General features: G+C 46.0%; 1 protein-coding gene across 2 annotated transcripts in view; it reads left to right on the top strand.

Moving 5' to 3' along the window:
* The first annotated feature begins 1,140 nt into the window (after positions 1–1,140).
* Positions 1,141–14,514, top strand: part of TMCO4 (transmembrane and coiled-coil domains 4) — a 124,975-nt gene continuing 111,601 nt past the window's right edge. The window contains exon 1 of one of the 2 annotated variants that reach the window (XM_036746963.1): positions 1,141–1,216. The gene's annotated coding sequence lies outside the window, so the exon portion shown is untranslated. Of the gene's footprint in view, positions 1,217–10,023; positions 10,128–14,514 lie in introns of those variants that run through there. The other variant, XM_036746962.1, reaches the window with a different exon arrangement.

Here is a 14,514-nt window from a genome sequence, read left to right as displayed (position 1 = left end):
TCCTAAATGAAAAGCATAATCACTCCGAAGAATTCAGCCTAACCATCCACATAGGAAAAACCAAGTGGATAAAAGTACCTGTAGAGTTAGCCCACCAGCACATACATTTTAGACACACTCTATGGATGAACACAGATACAATATAAGCTCCTAAAGGGCATTTCATTTTTTGTCCGTTTCCCTAGTACCTAGTACAATGCACGCATAGTGCTTAACTGCTGATCATTTGACTGATTGACAACGAACTGAGTCCAGAATTAAACAGGTAGAAGAAAGAGGACTGTGTTGCCTTTGGGGAATTGCACAGTATTTCTAATGGCTCCAAGATGCTCCCTGAAACCAAGGTCCATAAACATCCTTGTTGTGATGCTGGATGGTCACAAGTTGTCAAGTCAACTAGTATTTATTAAGTGCCTATTGTGTGCTAGGCCATCATGGAATACCTCAATTTGTAGAGAATTAAAATGTAGATGGCCCACAAGGCAATGGGGAGGGGGATGGTCATGCAAGTCTGCTATATCATATTACCAATGAGGAATTGATGACATCAAGAGATATGGAAAACTGGAAGAGAAGATGGGCTGGGCACATAGTAAATGTGATGAATAACTAATAAATGGTCTGTATACTCTATAGATATTGATGAAGTATCAAGAGATTTAGAGGCAAGCTTCTCATGTGGGATCCTTTCCATCATCACCATACTTGTCATTGTCTTTTTCCTATTTAAATCATGTTGTATTTATTTGTACACTGTATCCTACTAGTAAGAGGCTGTGTGACATATTAGGTGAAGGGCAGGAACATCTTGGTTCCAGCCCTACCTCTGACAACAACCAGCTCCCATTATGATAGAATAAGAGTGCCAGAAGGAGAATGACATATAATGGTGCTTGAAAGGTAGGGTGGGGCCCAGTTATGAAGGGCTTTAAAAGCCAAACAGAGCAGTTTATATCTGATCCTAGAGGCAATAGGAAGTCACTGGAGGCAATTGAGTCAGGAAGTGACACGGTTCAAGTCTTCCGACTGAGTCACCTTGGTAGCTCTATGGAGGATGGATTGGAGAGGGGAAGAGACATCTCAGATATAAAGCTGTAATTGTTTTGTTTTTTTTAACACTTGCAGGAAGGCCCTAGCTGAACCAGGAAGAAAGTACAAGTCCCATGCTTCATAGCTTATCAGATTAGTCCTAAAATCAGCCCTCGTCTTACTGAAAGTAAGTAATAAACTCTCTCCTCTTGCCTCTCATTTCTGCCTGGATCCCTCCTCCCAACACACTTTTCGATGACATCATATCTTACTTCAATGAGAAGAATGAGGCCGTGTAGTGTGGCCTTCCTCAACCTCCTTCTCCATTCTCAAACCGTCATCATCGTTCCTCTCCTCTTTCCCCTGCTTACCAGAGAAAGATCCCTACTGCCCAGTGGGCAGCTGGTGGCTCAGTGGATAGAGCCTTGGGCATGGAGTCAAAAACTATCTATATCCAGAGAAAGAACTGAGAAATAGAAGTATGCATAGAATGATTTTATACATATGCGTGAGTGTGCATGCACGCACACACACACACACACACACACACACATTTGTGTCTAATGGTAGCCATCGCTAGGGCAGAAGGGGGAGGAGGGGGAAAAGGAAGAAAAAAAGAAAAAAAAAGAAAGTTACATAATTTTATTATATATTTAAAAGGAATATCAAGTTATATATAATAGATTTGCAGTTTCATAGGCAATCATCTTTTTTTCTATTATGTTATGGAAATGCTTATTTTATTTTTTAAGTTCAGAATAAAATAAGGTTTTTTTTTTAAATCCAGTCTCAGGGACTTCCTAGCTGTGTGACCCTGAGGAAGTCACTTCATCCTGTTTGCCTCAGTTTCCTCATCTGTAAAATGAGCTGGAGAAGGAAACGGCAAACCACTCCAGTATCTTTGCCAAGAAAACTCCAGACGGGGTCATGTAGGGTCAGACAGGACTGACAAACCAAAACCAAACACCTGTACCTTTGATCCTATTCCCTCCCTCCTGTTCCTGGGCTTTGTTCCAGCAGTCACCACCCCCACTCCCATAAATCTGTACCTCACCACAGACTCCTCGTCCTTTGTCTCCCCAATCCTAAAAAAACCCTTCCTTTTGCCCTTCTCCTCCTTTCTCCCACTGTCCACTCCTACAGTCCAGGCATTTCCACCAGCTGGAACCCCCCATGCCTGGAACACTCTCCTTCCTCACCCCCACCTCCTGGCCTCCTTGGCTTAAGTCCCAGGTAAGGTCCCACCTTTGACAAGGAGCCTTTCTTGATCCCCCTTAATTCTAGTGCCTTTTCTCCATTGATTATTTCTGATTCATCCTGTTTCAGCTTGTTGGTACCTAGTTATTCCCATGTTGTCTCCCTCATTCGACTGTGGGCTCTTTGAGAGCAGAGACTGTCATGAAAAGGTTTTCTATGTCTCTTACTGACACCCTCTCACTCCCTGCTCTCTCCTTGGCCTCATGCCCTCTGACTCTTGCCCCCACTAAAACCTCTCTCCCAATCGTCACCCAGAACCTCCTAGATGCTCGATCCAGGGCCTCTCTATAGCCTGGGAGGCTTTTTAACTACCATCCTTCTCACTGGACATTCCATCCTCTCTTGGCTTCCGAGAAAACACATGTTCCTGGCTTGCCTACTTTAATAACAACTCATTCTCTGACACATTCCTCCCAAATGTTCTGGGCTAGGTCTATCTGGGCCAGTTCCTGTGGTCCAGGAAGACAATTCAATATTCCTGGGCCATAAAATATTTGGCAAAGAGTTTACTCAATCATTAAAAGGATCCGATTCAGGGGATACAGCTCCCCTCTGCCTCCCCCTCTGTAGCCAAGGTAGCAGTGCCCAAAGAGGTATTTCAATTCCTGTGGCAGTTAGAACTCTGTCAAGTTTGAGAAGCCCCAACTCTTCATAGGCCAGCTATCGGCTTTGTACCTCTGGCAGGCACACTAAAGATCTGAGTCCCATTTCCCTGTGCCAGTCAAATCCCAGGGACCAACTCCTTGCCCCTTAAAAGAGAAATCGGCCCAGCCTACATAAAACAGATGCTTCTCCCACCACACCCATAAACGTGGTTGTCTAATATTTGTAAAGCCTTTAGCACAACAGCCTGGCACATAATAGGAGCTTAATAAATGCTTGCTCCCTCCTCCCTTTTCCCCTCCTAGGCCCTCTACTCTTCTCTCTTCATGCTTTCTTCTTTGGCAACCTCATCCATTCCAAGAGGTGACCATCACCGCTGTGCAGATGCATCAGGGCTACCCAGGCTATAGCTGATGACAAATTCTGCTGGCTCTCACAAAGATCCTCTCTCCAATCTTCCTCCACCCTCAAATAAGGAGGAACAGACACAGTGACAGAAGCAGCCAGACGGCCAAAAGTTACAGGCTACAGGCCAGCCCGCATGGGGAGGAGAAGCTGATGACACTCCCTCCGTGTCTCTATCTCTGTCTGCCACCCTTCTCTCTCTCCCTCTCTCTCCCCCTCTCTTTCTCTCTGTCTCTGTCTCCCCCCTCTCCTTCTCTCTTTCCTTCTCTCCCTCTTTCTTTTTGTCTCTTCCTCCCTCCCCTCTTCTCTCTCTCTCTCTCTCTCTCTCTCTCTCTCTCTCTCTCTCTCTGTCTCTCTTTTTCTTCCTCTCTCTTTTTCTCTCTCTTTCTCTCTCTCCCTCTCTCTTTCTCTCCTTCTCTGTCTCTCTCTCTTCCTCTTTCTCCCTCTCCCTCTTTTCTTATCTCTCTCTTTTTTTCTCTCCCTCTTTTTCTCTGTTTCTCTCTCTTCCCCCTCTCCTTCTCTCTTTCTCTCTCTCTCTATCTCTCTCTCTCTCTCTCTCTCTCTCTCTCTCTCTCTCTCTCCCCTCCCCCCCCACTCTTTTTCTCTCTGTTTCTGTCTGTCTTTCCCCACCCAGAGGCTTACAGCATTCCTTACTGGAAATAGACAAAATAATTTGGCAGGTTAGTGCCTTTTCTGCATGCACCTAGTTCCAGCTCAGCAGCCAATTAAAAGGCTTTTCCTGACCACTCACTAAGAGAATGGGAACCAGACCGTGAATATTTATATATGCTCCAAAGTGGATATCCAGGCTCCTCCACTGCACAGTGTCATGAACCCTTGGAAGCAGGTTCTCCAAATACAGTGGGCTGGCACCAGGCAAAGTCCCCTGCTCATGCTCCTAGGATTCAGCCTTTACTGGCGAATCCCCCTGTCCTTCAGGAAATTGAAACCTTGGGACTTCAATATAATCACACAAATAACAAGAAAGTCCTCCTAAACCTGCTTCTTCTGCTTCTCCTTACTTTTGTGCATAGCAACACCTGTGATTACATCTTCTATGCTATTAATCTTGTAATTATCTTTCACTCTACTTTCCCTCTCCCCTCTTATATTCAATCAATTAACAAATCCTATTGATTTTACCTTAGCAACATTCCTGCCCCTCCACTGTTCTTAATGACCACACCCTATTGCAGTCCTTCATTACTATCCCCTAGCAGTGGGAACTTCTCCAAACAGATACATTCTGTCGCCAAACCCTGACTCCTAGCTTTCCACTTTGATAGGACCTACCTGAGCTTCCACCCCATTCACAGAACCTCCAAGAGCCCAGGGTCACCTCCACACAGTGATGAGGAAGGAAACAAGCATTTATTAAAAACCTACTATGTTCCAGGCACTTTACAAATATTATCTCATTTGATCCTCACAGAAACCCTGGGAGTTAGAAGCTATTATGATCCTCTTTTTACAGGGATGTAGGTTGCTTGTCCTTCATTTTCCAAGAGGACTAATGACATCATGGGGTGACATTGTGACTTGTGTATGAATCAGATTTAACTGAGGCGTAGATGTACAGTCATCGGCCTTACTCTCTCTTCCAGAGTCATCAAAGTCCAGTGACAGGACAAAAGTCAGGATGACTAGTGATGACCCAGGATGCAGTGGATGACCTTGGTAGCTTCAATGGCTCTAAGAGCTCCATAGCACCTGCTTCAGCTGCCTTCACAGCCGGTGGAACAAATTATTCTGATCTGCCCCTTCTACCCCTTTCACCCAGGGAAGTCTCCACATGCTTGGGGTAGACATCCCTCTACTGCACTGTCGGCTACCCTCAACCTGGTTTAGTCTGTCTGCTAACGTGGTTTTACCTGGGTGTGGCACTGGGCATGCTACAGCTTCTTTGAGCCACAGATGAGAGTTGAGTGCTAGGTGGACACCAAAGGTGGGAGAGCAGCCCTGAAAAGGACTCAGCAAGCCCTCACAGCAGAGCTGCTAGTCCTCCTGAACTCCAATACACCCCTGGATGAGGGCTGTAATATAGGAAAAGGGAACTGGGATCAAGAAGGAGAAAAAGTCACCACAAAGGTCACCAACAGCTATCAGGACCAGCTCTATTACAGCAAAGATAGTAAAGGCACCCCCAGCTTCTCCTAGTGTCCTTACACCCTCCCCCCAGGGGAGGTTCTGACATTCCTTACTCTAACATGTTCATTGCTAGCTTCAAGCCTTAGCCTTCTCAGTCCTTAGTCAGGGATCAAGTCCTGAAACGACAGAGAATGGCCTTCTCTCCTTGTGAAGTTCCAGGCATCAGCTAGAAATGATTGGGAAACTGCAGAGAGGCCTTCCTAGAACCCCTGAAACCGCTCTATGCAAACAATCATCTATGACCAGACCGTGATTACTATTCAATGTTTTGTTTTGTTTTTTTTACAAGGTCAAGGGATCACAAAATTCAGTGCTGCAAAGAGATCTTGGAGGGACACCTCGTCCAACCCCTCCTCCCCCATTTTATAGATGAAGAAACAGAATTCTAGAAAGGTCACATGACTCACCAGAGACTGCTTGGGTTCCAAGTTGCAGAGGCAGGATTGGAATCCAGTCCTCTAACTTGAAATCCAGCATTCCTCAGTCACTTGGGCTAGTAGGGCACCTGACTCTCTGTTTACAGCCATCCTATCATTTTTCATATTTATTATTTTATCATTGTTGTTTTCATATTTATTATTTTAATTATCATTATATGAGGAAACTGAGGCAGACAGAGATTAAGTGACTTTCCTACCCATGGTCACATAGCTAGCAAGTATCTGAGACTGGATTTGAACTCAGGTCTTCCTGACTCCAGAACCAGCACTAGCTACTGTGCCACCTAGTTATTTTGGAGAAGGATGTCAGTGGTGGGAACTTTCCCAAAACCCATTTATAGTTTTAGTCTGTATCACCTAATGGGTTGAGTTCCTTAAATCCACCACGGGTAGAACCCATCAGACTGTGAGCTCCTTGAGGGCCAGAACTGTCTTTCGTCTTTTTTTCCTTTCCCCAGTGCTTATTGGCTGACTCTCGAAGAAGAAAGAAATTTATTTGTCTACAGTTTATCCCTTTTAAGATATTTGTGGAAAAGTCTAACTCTAGTGTTTCAGCGAGTGGGGAACAATTCTGTGTTCACTTTCTCCATAAACTTAGAAACTACAGACTATAATTCTATTTCTTCTCTGCCTTTCTCCTTCCAGACTGTAGAATTGAAAAATTTTAGATCTGGAAGGGGCCTTGGAACAAAGAATGTCAGAACTAAGAGGGGCATTAGAATATAAAATATTCTAGAAGGGTCCTTGGAACACAGACTGTCAGAATTGGAAGGGGCACTAGAATATAACATGTTCCAGAAGGGGCCTTGGAACACATACTGTCAGAACTGGAAAGGGCACTAGAACATAGAATGTCAGAGCTAGAAGGAGCTTTGGAACATAGACTGTCAGAACTGGGAGAGGCCTTAGAATATAAGATGTCAGACCTAAGAGGCATCTTCACACGAAGAGTGTCAGAGTTGGAAGGGACCTTAGAATATAGAGTATCAGACCTGGGAGAGGCCTTAGGATATAGAATGTCAGTGCTGGAAAGGACTTTAGAATATAGAATTTCAGGGCTGAGAAAGGCCTTAAAATAAATATAGTGTAACAGAGCTGGAAAGGGCCTTAGAATATAGAATGTCAGACCTGTGAGGGCTCTTAGAATTTAACAAAGGCTCTTAACCTGGGGCCTGTGAAGATTTTAAAAATATATTTTTATAGCCATTGGTAATATAATTGGTTTCCTGTGTAATCCTATGCATTTTATTTTTCTCATTAGTCTGAGAAGGGGTCCATGAGCTTCACTGACTGTTAAAAGGGTCTATGATTCAAAAAAAGTTAAGAAATTCTGACCTATAATATCCTAGCTGGGAAGAACCAGAGAACATAGAATTTGAGAGCTAGAATATAGAATGTCAAAACTGGGATGGATCTTAGGATGGCTGGATGAATGGATGGATGGATGGATGAACATACTATGTGCCAAGCAGTGGAGATACAGATACAAAAATGACTCTGCCCTCAAGGACTTAAATTCTAACAGAGAATAATCTATAAGAGGGTACAGCATCAGGGCAAATGGCGAGACCTGGAGTCCTTAGGATGCAGTGGGAGGGCAGAGGATCTGGGAGGAAAGGTTGGTTAACAGTGTCAAATGATGCAGAGAGGTCAAGAAAGATGATTGAGAAAATGCTATTCGATTTATTAGTCCAGAGATCATTAGGACCTTGGAAAGAGCAGTTTCAATTTAGCAATGAAGTCAGAAGCCAGATTATAGAAGGTTTAGAAGAGAGTGAGAGGAAAGGAAGTGGAGGCACAAGTGTAGACAGTTTTTTTTTCCAAGGAGTTTGGCTGAGAAGGAGAGAAGAGATAGAAAACTATAGCTGGCAGGGATAGTCAGATCTAGTTTTCAAGATGAGTTTGTAGGCAGAAAGGGAAGAAAACAACAGTTAGTGAGAGACTGAAAGATAGAAAGAGTGAGGATGATAGTGAGTTATCCACTGGAGAAGATGGGAAGCAATCTGATCCAGAATCCATGTAGCGACGTGGATGGCCTTGGAGAGAAGGCACTCGCCTCTTTGTGAGAGACTAGAATAAAGGTGATACTGGAGGATGAAGCAAGGAGGTTGGGAGAGGGGCAGTGGAGAAGATGAGCGAGCTCAGAGGGGGAAGGCACTCCCGGCTACAGAAGTCAAAGATCAGGAAAAACTTCCAGCAGAAGATGGGATTTGAGCTAGGCTTGAGATGAGTCTCAGGAATGATAAGAGGAGGTGAGAAGGGAAAGTATTTCATGCATGGAGAAAAGCCAATGAAAATGGCCAGAACCAGGGGATGAAGTGTCTTCTTCAAAGAACAGGGAGATCCATGAAGCTAGATAGCAAAGTATGTGGAGAAGAACAAAGGGCAAGAAGATTAGGGAGGTAGGAAGGGGTCAGGTTTGTTTGTTGTTTTCTGCTTTAAATACCAAACTGGGGATTCTTATATTTGATCCTGGAAATAGTGTGGGAGCACTGGAGTTTATTGAGTAGGGGAAGGGATGTGGCCAGACTTGCTCATTAGGAAAATCACTTTGCTAGCTGAGTGAGGGAGAGATTGGAGTGGAGAGACTTGAGGCATAGACACCAACCCCAAGGTACCTGGAAGTGAACTCAGTGGGGGAAATGTTTTTTAGTCACCACTTTAAATTTGAACCTCAATGACCAAGGTAGTCTGTAGAGGGAAGAAAGCTAACAGGGCGTAGGAAGTGGTTGTACTTCCGTTCTAGCTATATCTCTTCAGAGAACATCCCTTTGTAAAAAAAGCTGATTGATGCTCATTAATTATCAATGATACTGAATAAATATTTGTCATTCGGCTGTCTAACTCTTCCTTACCCCTTTTGAGATTTTCTTGGCAGATACTAAAGTGGTTTGCCATTTCATTCTCCAGTTCATTTTACAGATGAAGAAAGTGAAGCAAACAGGATCAAGTGACTTGCCCAGGGTCTCGAAGCTAGTGTCTGAAGTTGGATTTGAACTCAGGTCTTCCTGCCTCCAGATCCCTGAACCACAGTAGGGGCCCATTGAGGAATTACAAACAGGTCATTTATATCGAGGCATTAATGGTTGGATGATATTGGGGATATATAAAGTGGCCACCAATGCTAGATGGAATACACCTGATAGGTTTTCCAGCTCATAGCAGGAGAAACACAACCACAGCCAATCTGCACTAACCTGGGGATCCATGGGACAGTGGAACTGAGGTTGGGAAAGTAAACTTCAGAGCGTTTATAAGGGCTACAAGCCTCTGTAAGAGCTAAGGTGTTAATGGATAACCAGTTAGTTCATTTTAAGAAAATGTCAGCAGGTGATTTGTTATTCAGGCACTCATCAGATGGCTGCATAGATCTGGCTAGAACAGTGAACCTAGATTCAGGAAGACCTGAGTTCATATATGACCCCTGACTCTTCCCGGCCTTGAACCTTGGGCAAATGCAGTTAGTTCTGCCTGTTTCAAATTCCTCGTCGGGTGTAAAATAGAAATGATCATCACACCTACCTCCTAGGACTGTTACGAGAATGAAATCAGATAGTCGTCGAGTGCTTCGCAAACGTTAAGGAGCTATATAAACTCTATCTCTTATGATGGATCACTGGTTGGCTATTAGGGGCACTGAGGCAGTGGACTGATATTAGGGTGCTCCAGTGCATAGCATTAGACCCAGCCGATCGGAAGTACCCTGGGGACCAGACCTGCCAGGGAGGCTGAAGGCTGGGAGAGCGATTTCCCAGAGAGTTTTATAAGGACTCCATTAGCGTGTCTTTTCTTCCTCTCCACAGTTTAAATCCCTTGTTTGCTTTCACAGACCTCCCAGATGCCGGGGTGTCCCCCCCATCCCTTCATATCTGTCCCTCCCCCACACAGACTCTGAGCTCAAGCAGGGCAGGGATGATTTGTTTGTTTATTTGTCCAGCAGCAGATGCTTAATAAAAGGATGACTAAGCGAGGCTGGTCCTCTTCTTCCCTCGGAGCATCTTTCGAGCATCCCTCTGCCTCGGTGCCTGGGCGGGGCGGCTCGGGACAAGCCGGTGCATGCCGGCGGCCAGCGGAGGCGGCGTCATCCGCCCTCCCCCGGGTGGGCTGGCTCTCGGCTGCGGTTCTCGTGCTCTAGGGGAGAGAGGAAGAGGAGGAGGAGCAGAAGAAGGAGGGACCGGGGCTGGCTGCCTGGGAGGAGGGGGGCGGGAAGGGGCCCGGGACGCGGCCGCTGGGGCCACAGCACGGGTAAGGCTGAGCGCGGGGCGGGAGGGGGCTCGGGGCTGCCCCCCGCCGGGGCCTTGGAGTCATACCCCTGTCCGCAAGTTCCCGCCCCACTCCCGGATCCCCTGGAGCTTGGGTTCCCTTGTCCTTGAACTCTCCCCTTTCCACGATTGAGTGCTTTGCTCTCCTCCCCGGGACACCGGGAGGGTAAGTGTGGACGCCCCCCGCCCCAATCTCCCCTCCGTCCCCCGCCAGCGTGCCAGGAGACCCTCTCCCCCAGCCCTTTCTCCCCCTCACAGCTGGGACTCTTCAGCTGTTCTTAAACTCCACCCCCAGCCCCGGCACCAACTTCCGCAATCCAGAGCCGCCCTGCACGGTGCGCCCTTCCTTCTGTATTTGTGCCTCCTCCCATGTGCTCGCAGGAGCCCGGTATCAGATGCCCTCCTAGGGAGCAGCTCCTCCTTAGGGGGCAGGGGGCCGCTCCCTCACCTGACCCCTGCTCCCTAGCTCTTTTGTTGTTCGGTCTTGTCAACCGGACCGGCCGCTAACCCGTGGGTGGCTGCAGCCGGACTCACAGGGCAGGCTAGACACTCGAGAGTCAGGACACAAGCAGAGGTTTAGTTAATTTCAGAGGGAGGGTGATATCCAGAGCGCAAAGGATTATTGTTATGCCAAGCCCAGGGCACAGCCTGCGTGCTGAGCCTTAGCTCTTGAAAACAGGATGTGTCCAAAATATTTGGACAGTCGTGTTATCCGACTCTTTGTAACTCGGTGCGCCATACTGTCAGTGGTGTTTTCTTGGCAAAGTGGTTTGCCATTTCCTTCTCCAGTGGATTAAGGCAAATAGGTTAACTCAGTTAAGACTGGATTTGAACTCAGGTCTTACTGACTCCTCCTGTCTGCCTCCTTCAGCCCTTAACCACTTCCAAATTAGAGGCAGCAAAATTATTCAGCCCTAGGTCAGGGAGTAATGGCATCTAACCAGCTTCCTGGAAACAGCTTGGTAAAATTGCCCTTGAGTTGAAGGATAGTAAAGCTGAGAGGGCCCTCAGAACACAGAATGTCAGAGCTTGGAGGGGCCTTAGAACACAGAATGCCAGGGCTGGGAGGGCCCTTAGAACAGAGAATGTGTGTACTGAAAGAGACATGGAGCTGGAAGGATCCTTAGAACACAGGATGTCAGAGCTAGGAGGGCCCTTAGAACACAGGATGTCAGAGCTGGGAGGGGCCTTAGAACACAGAATGCCAGGGCTGGGAGGGGCCTTAGAACACAGAATGTCAGAGCTTGGAGGGGATCTTAGAACACAGGATGTCAGAGCTGGGAGGGGCCTTAGAACACAGAATGTCAGAGCTTGGAGGGGCTTTAGAACACAGGATGTCAGAGCTGGGAGGGGTCTTAGAGCCCAGAATGCCAGGGCTGGGAGGGGCCTTAGAACATAGAATGCCAGGGCTGGGAGGGCCCTTAGAACAGAGAATGTGTGTACTGAAAGAGACATGGAGCTGGAAGGATCCTTAGAACACAGGATGTCAGAACTGGGAGATGTCTTAGAACACAGAATGTCAGAGCTGGGAGGGCCTTTAGAACACAGAATGTCAGAGCTGGGAGGGCCTTAGATATTCTAGATCAGCCCCCTTACTTTGTAGATTAGGAAATTGAGACCCACAGAGGAAGAATGACTTATCCAAGGTCACATACTGAGTACCATGACTAGCTTATCTTTTCTTTTTCTGTATAGATGGCAACCAAGAAATCTGAGAAATGCTCTTTAAATATCAGATCCTAGATCTAGAGTTAGAAAGGACCTCAGAGGCCATATGATCCATCCCCATCATTTTACAGGTGAGGAAACTGAGACCCAGAAAAGTTAAATGACTTGCCCAAGGTCATACAGATAATAAGCACCGGAGGCACAATTTGAACCCAGGTTCTTTGATTCTAGAATCAGTGTTCTTTCTACTGTACCACAGTACTGAAAGTATATTTAATTTTTTTTTTGTAAATTAGGGTTCTTCACCCTGAAAAAAAAAAGAGAGAAGAAATAGGATTGACACAGACTATTCATCAAACAGGGGACTGTTGTATTAGGAAACTGAGGCAGATATCAATTACATGGCTTGTCCAGAATCACATAACTAATAAGGTCTGATATAAGATTTGAACCCAGGTCTTTCTAACTTCAGAGAAAGTTACATTAAAAAAAAAGTTTAAGGCTGGACTGGTAATTTGGCCATCCAGGTTGACAAAATTCATTGGCTAAACTTGGTGGAGAGGAATTGTTTAGAGGTATCAGTTTTTCAATTGGAACTATTTCTAAATACTCCCAAGCTTGGGAGTCTAAGTTGGGGAAGGAGGGGCAGAGAGCTCAGGTCACAGCCTGACTTTGTGATCTCAGGAACACGGGATCACTTTGAGATTAGGAAATGGCCATTCCAGGATCACAGGGATCTCATTCCTGTCATATGGTCCAACCAAGATCAGAACAGATTTGAATCTGTCCTGCCCTTCAAATTTCCCCTTGGTACCATGTTTTTGGCCTGAATCCACCTCCTTCTGGACCCTCTTTCCTCCTGTTTCCCACACTCCTTCCTTCTTCCCCAGGCTCTCCAGGCTCCATCTCAGTAAGCCTGTCCTTTGACACTTGAGGATGCCTAGAGACTAAGGAAGGGTTTGAATAGTTCGTAGGTGAAACTGAACCCCAGGTCACCAGCTAATCCTTGGGTGGACTTCTGACTTTTCTATCTTCTGGTATCTTATCTGTCAATCAACAAGGGTCATGTTGATCCAAAGTCACTGTATACAGTCTTTGTGCATTCCACCCATGGGGTGGGCCCACATTAAAACTAGATTGTGAGTAAAGTTCATTTTTCACACCTCTGACCTACCCTTCCCCCACTATATGGTGCCCCCAACTACCCCAGGTCATCTTGGGCTCCTTTTCTTCCTGTCCTTTTGATACTGTCAAACTTCTTCTCAGTAAAGGATCTGATAAAATTCATTTACTTTTTCCTTGGTATTTCAAGGATCTTTGTCAGCAGGAGGAAGACTCTCCTCCCATGCAGATAGCAGGCCCCCCCCCCACTTGATAGGTGGCCTTTGAGAGTTGCCGTCAACAAAAAATTGTGTTCCCCCCCCCCCGCCCATGTGATGAGCCCCCTCAAACTTAGCTAAGGTGGTACTTGGTCATTAGGTTCCTTACTTTCAAGCCTTTCTAGTATCATAGGACCTACCATTGGGAGGCATCAGAAAAAGATGTTATTATAGGAATTCATTTTTTAAAAAAAGCTAATCTAGGAATTAGTATTTTAAAAATGCCCTTTCCATTGAGAGTCACATTTTAACAAGAGCCAGGGGTTAAGCCAAAAGAATAAAGTTCAAGCATTGACAGATAGGGGAGATGTTTGGGTGATGGTTATCTCTACCACTCTAACTCTCAACAGAGAGTCTTGTGTCAAACTTAACTTTACTGAGGAAGTAGAGACTCTCTGGCCTGAGCTGCCTCTCCTCCCTTGGTTCTATAACCCCAATAAGCCCCAACAGCATCCCGGATTCTCTCCTCATCTCTGATGAAGAGAGAACACTTTTCCTCACGAAAGATAAGCCTTCTTATGCCCTTGATCCTATCCTCTCCTGTCCCCTTCTCAAGTTTGCCCCTTTCATCATCTGTACCACCACCACCATCACCACCATCACGACTACCATTACCACCATCATAACCAGCACCACCATCACCACCACCATCATAACCACCATCACTGTCACCACTACTACCACCACCACCATAATCACTACCACCACCATCACCACCATCATAATCACCACCACCATCATCACCATAACCTCCACCACATAATCACCACCATACCACCACCATCACCATCATCATCATAACCACCACCGTCATCACCATCACCACCATCACCTCCACCACCATCATAACCACCACCACCATCACCATTACCACCATCACCACCATCACTTTCCATTCCAATCTACTGGCTTCTTTTCTGCTTCCTACAAACATACCCAAATCTCCTCCATCCTTAAAAAAACAAAACAACACCCTTCACTTGACCTTGATAGCCATTCAGCCTCTTTTTCATAGCCAGGCTCATAGGAAAAGCCCTCCAGCTAATTTGCTCCCTTTTCCTCTGCTCTGATTCAGTTCTCTGCCCTTTGCAGTCTGGCTTCTGACTCCACACCCTGTCTGAAACTACTCTCCAGTGTTACTAACAATCTCTTAATTACTGAATCCAGTGCCCTTTCCCCTGTCCTCATCCTCTTTAATTGGCTCTGCAGTATTTGACTTGGCTGTGTTGAGGATGGAGGGAGGCTTTCTGTGGTGTTTTAAAGGGGAAGTGTGCTGTAGTGGGAGGAGAACTGGACTTAGTAAGGAGTCAGAAAATGTGGTTC

The sequence above is a fragment of the Trichosurus vulpecula genome, chromosome 2 (assembly GCF_011100635.1).
Source record: "Trichosurus vulpecula isolate mTriVul1 chromosome 2, mTriVul1.pri, whole genome shotgun sequence".
NCBI classification, from domain to species: Eukaryota; Metazoa; Chordata; class Mammalia; order Diprotodontia; family Phalangeridae; genus Trichosurus; species Trichosurus vulpecula.
Note: the sequence above shows the minus strand (reverse complement) of the source record. Positions and strands in the feature narration are given on the sequence as shown.